A 12,229-nucleotide genomic window follows, 5' to 3' on the forward strand; every position below is an offset into this window, starting at 1 on the left:
GGATGCAAGCAGGTTACAGGAGGCACGTGTTCACTAACTTGACGAGTCACCATTTATGGCTGTTGTTGATGAATGCCATTCTCTGGTCATGGAAAAGTCATCTGAAGCAATCTCGGAAATGAATTTAAAACAGAAATGCATGACCTCTTCCTTATTCCGAAGACGTGTAGGCAAGTCGTGTCCGAAAAGGTACCAATCGTATCCAATGGCGAGATATGCCATTTCAACAGGAGTCAGTGCCACCTGCCCAGAGTGACAAGCGCACAAGGGTTATGAACAATGGGGTGCGATCCCATTCGCAGACGCAGTGCACAAGAAAACCACAATTATTACCAGAGGTAATAATTACTCTCAGTTGAAGTAAAAGGTATACTTTTGTTAACATAACGATATCCCATTCCTTATAATCTGTGAAATCTGTAGCTGGAGGGCTCAGACAAGCGTTCAGGCAATTTAAATTCGGTAGTTACATCTCTCCGACCCCAGTCGAATTTCAGTCCGGTAGGGTCTCTATTTGCTTCATGATATTTTCTAAAGAACTCGCAACCAGGATAAGGCATTTGTAGTATCTGGAAATCTTCGTATATGTCCTTATTAACTTTCCCAGAAGAGCCGACAGTGACGCCAGTGTGAATCTTCCGATCTTCTACCATGAGATCACATATTACTGAAACACCCAAATATTCCAAGAGACGTACATCCTGCTCTTTCAACTGGTTCATGGAGTTCGGATAAACAAGGGTGGTGAAGGAAGAAACCATGCTTGATCTCGAAGCAGGTATGGTGTCGATTGTGTCATTGGTCTGAGTGGTACCATCATGAACCATTTCTTTTCGTTCCTTAGGTTGCGTCAGCTGTTCCAAAACAGCACCTTTCCTGACCGATAAAGTTGCAGCCTGGCAAATGAACTTTCCATTCGACAGCATGACAGGAACAGGGAATCGTGTTCTGCATCTACTACAACTAGACGAACATGCCAGGTTTTGGAATTTCACTGGCTTCAAATTGGAAGCGCATGATTCGTTATAGTTACTGCATTCGTCGCAGTTGGCTGACTCCAGATCAGAAGGTTGCGTGTTCGAATCACGTCGGGGTCACCATTTATGGCTGTTGTTGATGGATGCCATTTTTGATTGCACGTTGAATGTTAACAAAATCTGACTCGGTAATATTGACATTTATATTTAATTCTAGGATGATATATATTTTAACATATATTCACTCATACACAATCACATTGCATGTAGTTACAAAATGAGTATTTTTACAGTTCCCAAGTCCGCATGAGTAAAAATCAAGAAAGTCATATTACAGCCACGATAACATCACGGAAGGAAAGAAAGTTGAGTGCGTGCTTCACCGATGGCAGCCAGAAACCGAGTAACCAGTTCGAATTTTCCTCCAGAGAGGAAGAGGGAGAAAGCTGGTAGCGCCCTCTCTCGGGGCAGCAGACAAATAATAATAATAAAGAGTTCTCCACAAAGTTACAGGTGGGTGTAAAACGATATCACAAACGCTATTGAGAATATCAGATTCCATTGCAGATATCACATGATTGAATTTCGTGTAGTCAACAGTGATTCCGGCGATATCAAACTAGGCCTCTAGTTGTGCAAACCACAAAGTAGGGTTGATGCTGATGACACTATATTGCTGATGGCACGAAAATAATGATGGATTACGCTAGTAGTTTGCATGAACAGAAATAATTTTCACTTCATAGCACATTATAATCACAGAACTTGAGGATGCAAGCAGGTTACAGGAGGCACGTGTTCACTAACTTGACGAGTCACCATTTATGGCTGTTGTTGATGAATGCCATTCTCTGGTCATGGAAAAGTCATCTGAAGCAATCTCGGAAATGAAGTTAAAACAGAAATGCATGACCTCTTCCTTATTCCGAAGACGTGTAGGCAAGTCGTGTCCGAAAAGGTACCAATCGTATCCAATGGCGAGATATGCCATTTCAACAGGAGTCAGTGCCTGGTGGATCAAGCCATCTGCCCAGAGTGACAAGCGCACAAGGGTTATGAACAATGGGGTGCGATCCCATTCGCAGACGCAGTGCACAAGAAAACCACAATTATTACCAGAGGTAATAATTACTCTCAGTTAAAGTAAAAGGTATTCTTTTGTTAACATAACGATATCCCATTCCTTATAATCTGTGAAATCTGTAGCTGGAGGGCTCAGACAAGCGTTCAGGCAATTTAAATTCGGTAGTTACATCTCTCCGACCCCAGTTGAATTTCAGTCCGGTAGGGTCTCTATTTGCTTCATGATATTTTCTAAAGAACTCGCAACCAGGATAAGGCATTTGTAGTATCTGGAAATCTTCGTATATGTCCTTATTAACTTTCCCAGAAGAGCCGACAGTGACGCCAGTGTGAATCTTCCGATCTTCTACCATGAGATCACATATTACTGAAACACCCAAATATTCCAAGAGACGTACATCCTGCTCTTTCAACTGGTTCATGGAGTTCGGATTAACAAGGGTGGTGAAGGAAGAAACCACGCTTGATCTCGAAGCAGGTATGATGTCGATTGTGTCATTGGTCTGAGTGGTACCATCATGAACCATTTCTTTTCGTTCCTTAGGTTGCGTCAGCTGTTCCAAAACAGCGCCTTTCCTGACCGATAAAGTTGCAGCCTGGCAAATGAACTTTCCATTCGACAGCATGACAGGAACAGGGAATCGTGTTCTGCATCTACTAGAAGTAGACGAACATGCCAGGTTTCGGAATTTCACTGGCTTCAAATTTGAAGCGCATGATTCGTTATAGTTACTGCATTCGTCGCAGTTGGCTGACTCCAGATCAGAAGGTTGCGTGTTCGAATCACGTCGGGGTCACCATTTATGGCTGTTGTTGATGGATGCCATTTTTGATTGCACATTGAATGTTAACAAAATCTGACTCGGTAATATTAACATTTATATTTAATTCTAGGATGATATATATTTTAACATATATTCACTCATACACAATCACATTGCATGTAGTTACAAGATGAGTATTTTTTCAGTTCCCAAGTCCGCATGAGTAAAAATCAAGAAAGTCATATTACAGCCACGATAACATCACGGAAGGAAAGAATGTTGAGTGCGTGCTTCACCGATGGCAGCCAGAAACCGAGTAACCAGTTGGAATTTTCCTCCAGAGAGGAAGAGGGAGAAAGCTGGTAGCGCCCTCTCTCGGGGCAGCAGACAAATAATAATAATAAAGAGTTCTCCACAAAGTTACAGGTGGGTGTAAAACGATATCACAAACGCTATTGAGAATATCAGATTCCATTGCAGATATCACATGATTGAATTTCGTGTAGTCAACAGTGATTCCGGCGATATCAAACTAGGCCTCTAGTTGTGCAAACCACAAAGTAGGGTTGATGCTGATGACACTATATTGCTGATGGCACGAAAATAATGATGGATTACGCTAGTAGTTTGCATGAACAGAAATAATTTTCACTTCATAGCACATTATAATCACAGAACTTGAGGATGCAAGCAGGTTACAGGAGGCACGTGTTCACTAACTTCACGAGTCACCATTTATGGCTGTTGTTGATGAATGCCATTCTCTGGTCATGGAAAAGTCATCTGAAGCAATCTCGGAAATGAATTTAAAACAGAAATGCATGACCTCTTCCTTATTCCGAAGACGTGTAGGCAAGTCGTGTCCGAAAAGGTACCAATCGTATCCAATGGCGAGATATGCCATTTCAACAGGAGTCAGTGCCATCTGCCCAGAGTGACAAGCGCACAAGGGTTATGAACAATGGGGTGCGATCCCATTCGCAGACGCAGTGCACAAGAAAACCACAATTATTACCAGAGGTAATAATTACTCTCAGTTGAAGTAAAAGGTATACTTTTGTTAACATAACGATATCCCATTCCTTATAATCTGTGAAATCTGTAGCTGGAGGGCTCAGACAAGCGTTCAGGCAATTTAAATTCGGTAGTTACATCTCTCCGACCCCAGTCGAATTTCAGTCCGGTAGGGTCTCTATTTGCTTCATGATATTTTCTAAAGAACTCGCAACCAGGATAAGGCATTTGTAGTATCTGGAAATCTTCGTATATGTCCTTATTAACTTTCCCAGAAGAGCCGACAGTGACGCCAGTGTGAATCTTCCGATCTTCTACCATGAGATCACATATTACTGAAACACCCAAATATTCCAAGAGACGTACATCCTGCTCTTTCAACTGGTTCATGGAGTTCGGATTAACAAGGGTGGTGAAGGAAGAAACCATGCTTGATCTCGAAGCAGGTATGGTGTCGATTGTGTCATTGGTCTGAGTGGTACCATCATGAACCATTTCTTTTCGTTCCTTAGGTTGCGTCAGCTGTTCCAAAACAGCGCCTTTCCTGACCGATAAAGTTGCAACCTGGCAAATGAACTTTCCATTCGACAGCATGACAGGAACAGGGAATCGTGTTCTGCATCTACTACAACTAGACGAACATGCCAGGTTTTGGAATTTCACTGGCTTCAAATTGGAAGCGCATGATTCGTTATAGTTACTGCATTCGTCGCAGTTGGCTGACTCCAGATCAGAAGGTTGCGTGTTCGAATCACGTCGGGGTCACCATTTATGGCTGTTGTTGATGGATGCCATTTTTGATTGCACGTTGAATGTTAACAAAATCTGACTCGGTAATATTGACATTTATATTTAATTCTAGGATGATATATATTTTAACATATATTCACTCATACACAATCACATTGCATGTAGTTACAAAATGAGTATTTTTACAGTTCCCAAGTCCGCATGAGTAAAAATCAAGAAAGTCATATTACAGCCACGATAACATCACGGAAGGAAAGAAAGTTGAGTGCGTGCTTCACCGATGCAGCCAGAAACCGAGTAACCAGTTCGAATTTTCCTCCAGAGAGGAAGAGGGAGAAAGCTGATAGCGCCCTCTCTCGGGGCAGCGCACAAATAATAATAATAAAGAGTTCTCCACAAAGTTACAGGTGGGTGTAAAACGATATCACAAACGCTATTGAGAATATCAGATTCGATTGCAGATATCACATGATTGAATTTCGTGTAGTCAACAGTGATTCCGGCGATATCAAACTAGGCGTCTAGTTGTGCAAACCACAAAGTAGGGTTGATGCTGATGACACTATATTGCTGATGGCACGAAAATAATGATGGATTACGCTAGTAGTTTGCATGAACAGAAATAATTTTCACTTCATAGCACATTATAATCACAGAACTTGAGGATGCAAGCAGGTTACAGGAGGCACGTGTTCACTAACTTGACGAGTCACCATTTATGGCTGTTGTTGATGAATGCCATTCTCTGGTCATGGAAAAGTCATCTGAAGCAATCTCGGAAATGAATTTAAAACAGAAATGCATGACCTCTTCCTTATTCCGAAGACGTGTAGGCAAGTCGTGTCCGAAAAGGTACCAATCGTATCCAATGGCGAGATATGCCATTTCAACAGGAGTCAGTGCCATCTGCCCAGAGTGACAAGCGCACAAGGGTTATGAACAATGGGGTGCGATCCCATTCGCAGACGCAGTGCACAAGAAAACCACAATTATTACCAGAGGTAATAATTACTCTCAGTTGAAGTAAAAGGTATTCTTTTGTTAACATAACGATATCCCATTCCTTATAATCTGTGAAATCTGTAGCTGGAGAGCTAAGACAAGCGTTCAGGCAATTTAAATTCGGTAGTTACATCTCTCCGACCCCAGTCGAATGTCAGTCCGGTAGGGTCTCTATTTGCTTCATGATATTTTCTAAAGAACTCGCAACCAGGATAAGGCATTTGTAGTATCTGGAAATCTTCGTACATGTCCTTATTAACTTTCCCAGAAGAGCCGACAGTGACGCCAGTGTGAATCTTCCGATCTTCTACCATGAGATCACATATTACTGAAACACCCAAATATTCCAAGAGACGTACATCCTGCTCTTTCAACTGGTTCATGGAGTTCGGATTAACAAGGGTGGTGAAGGAAGAAACCACGCTTGATCTCGAAGCAGGTATGGTGTCGATTGTGTCATTGGTCTGAGTGGTACCATCATGAACCATTTCTTTTCGTTCCTTAGGTTGCGTCAGCTGTTCCAAAACAGCGCCTTTCCTGACCGATAAAGTTGCAGCCTGGCAAATGAATTTTCCATTCGACAGCATGACAGGAACAGGGAATCGTGTCCTGCATCTACTAGAACTAGACGGATATGCCAGGTTTCGGAATTTCACTGGCTTCAAATTTGAAGTGCATGATTCGTTATAGTTACTGCATTCTTCGCAGTTGGCTGACTCCAGATCAGAAGGTTGCGTGTTCGAATCACGTCGGGGTCACCATTTATGGCTGTTGTTGATGGATGCCATTTTTGATTGCACGTTGAATGTTAACAAAATCTGACTCGGTAATATTAACATTTATATTTAATTCTAGGATGATATATATTTTAACATATATTCACTCATACACAATCACATTGCATGTAGTTAAAAGATGAGTATTTTTACAGTTCGCAAGTCCGCATGAGTAAAAATCAAGAAAGTCATATTACAGCCACGATAACATCACGGAAGGAAAGAAAGTTGAGTGCGTGCTTCACCGATGGCAGCCAGAAACCGAGTAACCAGTTCGAATTTTCCTCCAGAGAGGAAGAGGGAGAAAGCTGGTAGCGCCCTCTCTCGGGGCAGCGGACAAATAATAATAATAAAGAGTTCTCCACAAACACCTAGTATCCTCTGAAAGGTAATTGCTAAGATACATTAAAAATATGTCAAATTTTTAAGCATGAAAACCGATGTAATTCCTAATATTTTAGGTAAAAATGAGAGTAATAAAAATAAAAACTTTAGTTTATTATTTAAACCTTATATTATTGCGGCCCACGTTAACCATGTTTTAGGACTCGGGTACCCTATGGTTCTGAGTGTTTAGTCTTTTAATTATTAAGAACACTAAACAGGCATGTTACCAATTATCAATAAGCCCCCCGCCGTAATTTCACCTGCTCATCCGGTAGTGATGCACCACCAGCCAGCGGCAAAACGGGGCACGCACAGAACATACAAGAACAGATTCGTTGTCTAAGCGCTTGATTAATCAGGTTGCTACCTACGACCACCGAATTCGCCGGGTTACCAGCATTGAACTGTTATCGCCAATTTTGGCGATGTTTACATTTAACAGATCCTCTGCGGAAGTGCTTCCAACATATTTTCTATCCTCGATCTTGCCAGAGCATATCATCAGATCCCAGTGTATGCTGAAGATGTGCCGAAGACTGCAGTGACTATACCATTTGGTCTCTTTGAGTACTTATATATGCTGTTTGGCCTTCGCAATGCTGGCCAAACATTTCAGAGTTTCATACACCAAGTACTGGCTGGCCTTGATTTCTGCATCCCATATTTTGATGATATCATGGTTACATCTACAGATGCGGGAGAACATTTTCAACATCTGCGTCAGATTTTCACTCGCCTTAAAGATCGTGGATTAAAACTAAATCCATCCAAATGTGTACTTGGTCAACCCTCAGTTTCCTTTCTTGGATGTCTTATCACCGAGAATGGAGTCAAACCTTTACCGGAAAGAGTCAAAGCAATTAACGACCTACCTCAGCCCAAAACCATGTCTGAACTGAAGCGTTTTCTAGCAATGTTAAATTTCTACCGACACTTTCTGCCAAATGCTGCAAAAACACAAGCCTGCCTGCATGAGTTTCTGAAGAATAGTTAAAAAAAATGGGGATTCTCAGATAACCGGCACTTGGCGAGGTTCCTAAAATCGCATTCGGCAACTTGGGCGATAGGCACCAAGCAATGAGAAGAGTGTTTAGGTTGCTAGCCCAGATGTTAACTAAGATAAGATAGGGAAAAGGAAAAGGATATTTTCTTCCGATATGGTTGATACTTTGCATTGGGTGTCGTGACTTTGCAGATAAATCTTTGATATGATCTAAGCGTACACTGATATTCATTTATATATGTTTAACTAGAACAGGGAAATAATGCCAGAGTTTCACGTATATTAAGATTCTAGAAATAGGTCTAAAAAACAAGAGAGAAAAATGAATGTTACTTAACATCTCAAAGGCTGAATAATGAATGATACATGTTTAAGAATAACAACACTATTTATACTCTATAAAAGTCAACAGGTATTTTGAAAATAATTTATGTGAGTAATCATTACAGATTAATTCTTTTAAATAATGTCTGAAAGAATGAGGCCATTGTAAAATAAAAATAAAATTTTTTTATAGAACATCATAATTAATTTACAGATATTCATAGTTTTCAATACCTAAGACACCATTCGTAGTACAAAATGTGTTTTTTACTTCGTCGAGTACATGGTTTAAACACACAGATTTTAAAAAGTCCTTGGTAATGTAGTGAGCAGGTTTCAGTAACATTAAATAGGGTTCTTCACCCCAAAGGCCCCAAATGTTTCCATAAAATTGCCTGGCGATGTCAACAGCATTGAATCTCAGGGCAATGGCATTCACAGTTTCTGTTTTATGAACGAGTTCTTCACAGTCTCTCAGCTGGGGATATTTCAGTTCGTCTTGTTGATTAAGAAGTTCTTCAAGTGACGTCTTTAGAATGGTTTGAAGTCGCGCTCTTCCCATAGAAATGTCAAAGGATTGGGGTAGATTTTCCTCTCTGACAGGTTCGTCGGAAACGCTTTCGTAGGCTTCACAAAAGTTCATGTTTTCATAAACGAGGTTGGTGACAATATCGCTGATACGGCTAAAGTTGGACATCAGTTCTTCCCACTGCATCGTTGTAATGCTGAGGCTACTTTTTTCATCTCCTTGAGCAGAAAGTTGTTTCAGAGTGAAGTGGGAATCTTTATATGTGACTACAAAGTTCTTGGGCAACTGCAGATTCAGTGTCAGCAGGTCTGGTTCCTCCACTGCCATGTTGGTTGCGAGAACATTCAAACACTATGGCTCAAAATTCACTCCTCGTCTTGTCGGCCCCTCAGGAGGCTCACTTTTGTGAGTACGGGTGTGGCAATCCCGAGGTACCCTAGCTCTTCAGGGGACCATCTTCTTGATGAGACGGGTGTAACGATCCTGGAGCCCCAGTGATCTATCCTCTTTTCCGTCTCCTCTCCTCTTGGCTGGAACTTTTTACCTTCCCTTCTCCCTTGTGGTTTCTCTCTTGGGGCTCGTCACGAGAGGCTGGAACAGACCTTGTTTCTAGTTTTCGAGTGGCGAGAAAACTGCCCACGTGTTTGCCGTGCGTGGAGACCCGTGTCGCTGGAGGGGGGGTCCTGGTGGTTGGGGGGCGGGGTGCTGTCCCCAACACACTGCTTTGGCCTCTGCTTCGGCTAAACGGGAGGCACCTTGGTCGTCCTAACGGGTGTCGGTCGGCTGGTCGCTGGTCCTTGTGCGGTGGCTTGGGGTCAAGCTCTCGGGAGTACCTGCTTTCGGGAAAGCCGACTGTGGGGCTACGGTTTGCGTATAGGTCCGGCTAGCCCTAACACAGGAATATGTGTTCCCTTGTTGGGCTCCGTGGTGGGCGGGGCCATCGGACTCGAATCTTTCTTCTCTTCAATATGGCTTCATCACATATATATTTAATTAAAGATTTCGAGGTCACTCCAGTCACTCAACATAGTTCTGAAACGTATGCTAAACCAATCACTCAACCTAGTTCTGAAACATCTACTGCTAAACCAGCCACTCAACCTAGTTCTGAAACATCTACTGCTAAACCAGTCATTCAACCTATTTCTGAAACGTCTACTGCTAAACCAGTCACTCAACCTAGTTCTGAAAAGTCTACTTCAAAAAAATTACGTACAGATACAAATGAAAAAAATCATAACAATAGTCCCCGTTTCCTAGTCATCTCTAGTCCTTCTGGCGAAATGCATAAGATGTCTCCTTTCGTAATAAACAAATATATCCAGTCTTGTATTGGTGAGCCGAGAAATATAAAGCGTCTCCGCTCCGGAGACTTGCTTATTGATACAACCTCAGCCACCCAGTCTGCTTCTTTACTTCAGATAACTAAACTTGGGCAAGCGAATGTCACTGTAACACCACATAAGTGACTGAACTATTGTCGTGGTGTAATCTCAGAATTCTACCTTCTGCATGTCTCTGAAGAAGAGATCGTTTCTGAGCTATCCGAACAAAATGTCTGCGATGTAAGGCAGATCAAGATGCGTAAAGAAGGTAAGTTGATAGACACGAAACACGTGATCCTTACCTTCAACACGCCTGATCTGCCTAAGAAAATTAAGGCCGGATATCTAAATATTCCTGTAAGACCTTATATTCCAAACCCTATGCGATGTGTCCAATGCCAGCGTTTCGGCCATTCTAAGACGTCTTCCCACATAGCACAAAAACGTCCTTGGGATATCCCAAGGATGTTGCACGCAGGATATGCGCACATCCTCAGGACATCCCGGAATATCCCGTGAACCTCCTAAACACCTCCTCCCGAGTGCTTAATGTCGCACCCCGGGATATCCTCAGGACATCCTAACCAAGTCCCATCGACAGCGTGCGGGATGTTATTAGGATATGAACTACTTACTACATCCTCAGGACATCATGGGATATCCCACAAACCTCCTAAGCACATCCCATTATATCCTAAAAACATGCTATCTATGTCCCATCGACAGTGTATGGGATGTTATTAGGATTTAAAGTCCTACTTACTACATCCTCAGGACATCCTGTAATATCCCAATTTCCTCCTAAACTCATCCTCCTGAGCGCTTAATGTTAATTTCCAGTATATCCTTAGGACATCCTATCTACGTCCCACCGACAGCATATGGGATGTTATCAGGATTTGAAACACTAGTTACAATATCCCTTTAACCTCTTAAATACATACTCTCAACTGCTTAGTGTCACATCCCAGTATATATACAGATGAAAATTCCAGTGAAAGTATGTGGATGTGTGATGATCTAAAACCTACTTATTTTACATAGATAATCTCAAATCCTTCTCCTATGGTTACTATAGAAAAATCAGAAATGTTGAAAATATTTATACAACTTATTTTGTTTTTAAATCTGAATTTGTGAATATATTAAAACTGAGCAAGGAAATTAAAATGAATTATTAATACAAAATATTAAAACTGAAAATTTTGTTTTTATTTTTATGATATTAAAAATCTTTCGATCATTTTTAAACATCCAATAGCCCCCAAATTGAATTATTCATAATTAAATTATTTTACAAAATCAGTTTCTAATTTCAGTTAATTTGTATTAAAAAAGTCAATAATAAAATTAAGTTATTTAATAATCTTTACATAAATGAATCATCTTTCTTTAAAACATGTAAGGAATTTATAGTGTTTTGATGACACTGTTGAGAAATTGTTAAAAGGAATAAATTGTATTTTTAAAACTAAATCAATTCCTAGTCTCGGAATAAATAAATATGTTTTCGTAACATGAGAATGCTGCAGGCTTTTTTATATATTTAATATTTTGTAAAAATTTGACAGTATGTTAACAATTCTTTATGTCATTCAAAAGGTAACTCAAGAAGCTCTTCTAAAATTCTATCTTTCTGCTCAAACAATTAAAAAAAAATTCTGAAAGGCCTCAGATTTTAGCAGTCACTCAAAAAGGCTAAATGTTTATGAATGCATAGATTATCAATACAGATGGGGCAGTGGAAATAGCAAAACATTTTATAAGATACTGACACCAGAAAGTTATATATCTTCTATATATTTGATAAATGAAGAAATATATCATGTAATTATGTAAAAATATTACATGTTTTCAATTAGATATATCATGAATTAAATGCATTTTAAATCAATCAGATTAAAAATTAAAAAAAAAGCATTGTTAAGAACTGTGTATAATGCTTTTAAATAGCTTGGCTTATTAGTCAATAATATATTAGATTTTAAAGGTAAACCATGTTAAATTTTGCCAAATGGCAAGACTTGAATGAAAAGGAAACAAGTTTACGATTGACAATATGAAGTCACATTTCAAGACTAATAGCCCTTTTAGATTAAAAAAAAAGTTCTGAAAATAATTTGCAATGGTTCATTGGTATTATTTTATGCAAAATTCAGTAAAATGAAATTTACCAGTTGAAATCAGCACCAAATTAAACTTTGTAAATTCTAGCTCATGTTAAAGGTTGCCTCATCCAGAATTTTATTACTAACCATTCATTTCAGAGCAAAATAAAACAGTAATTGCCATTTT

Source organism: Stegodyphus dumicola, chromosome 11, assembly GCF_044657685.1.
Source record: "Stegodyphus dumicola isolate Sdum_Otavi_A_Nest chromosome 11, ASM4465768v1".
Lineage (NCBI taxonomy): Eukaryota > Metazoa > Arthropoda > Arachnida > Araneae > Eresidae > Stegodyphus > Stegodyphus dumicola.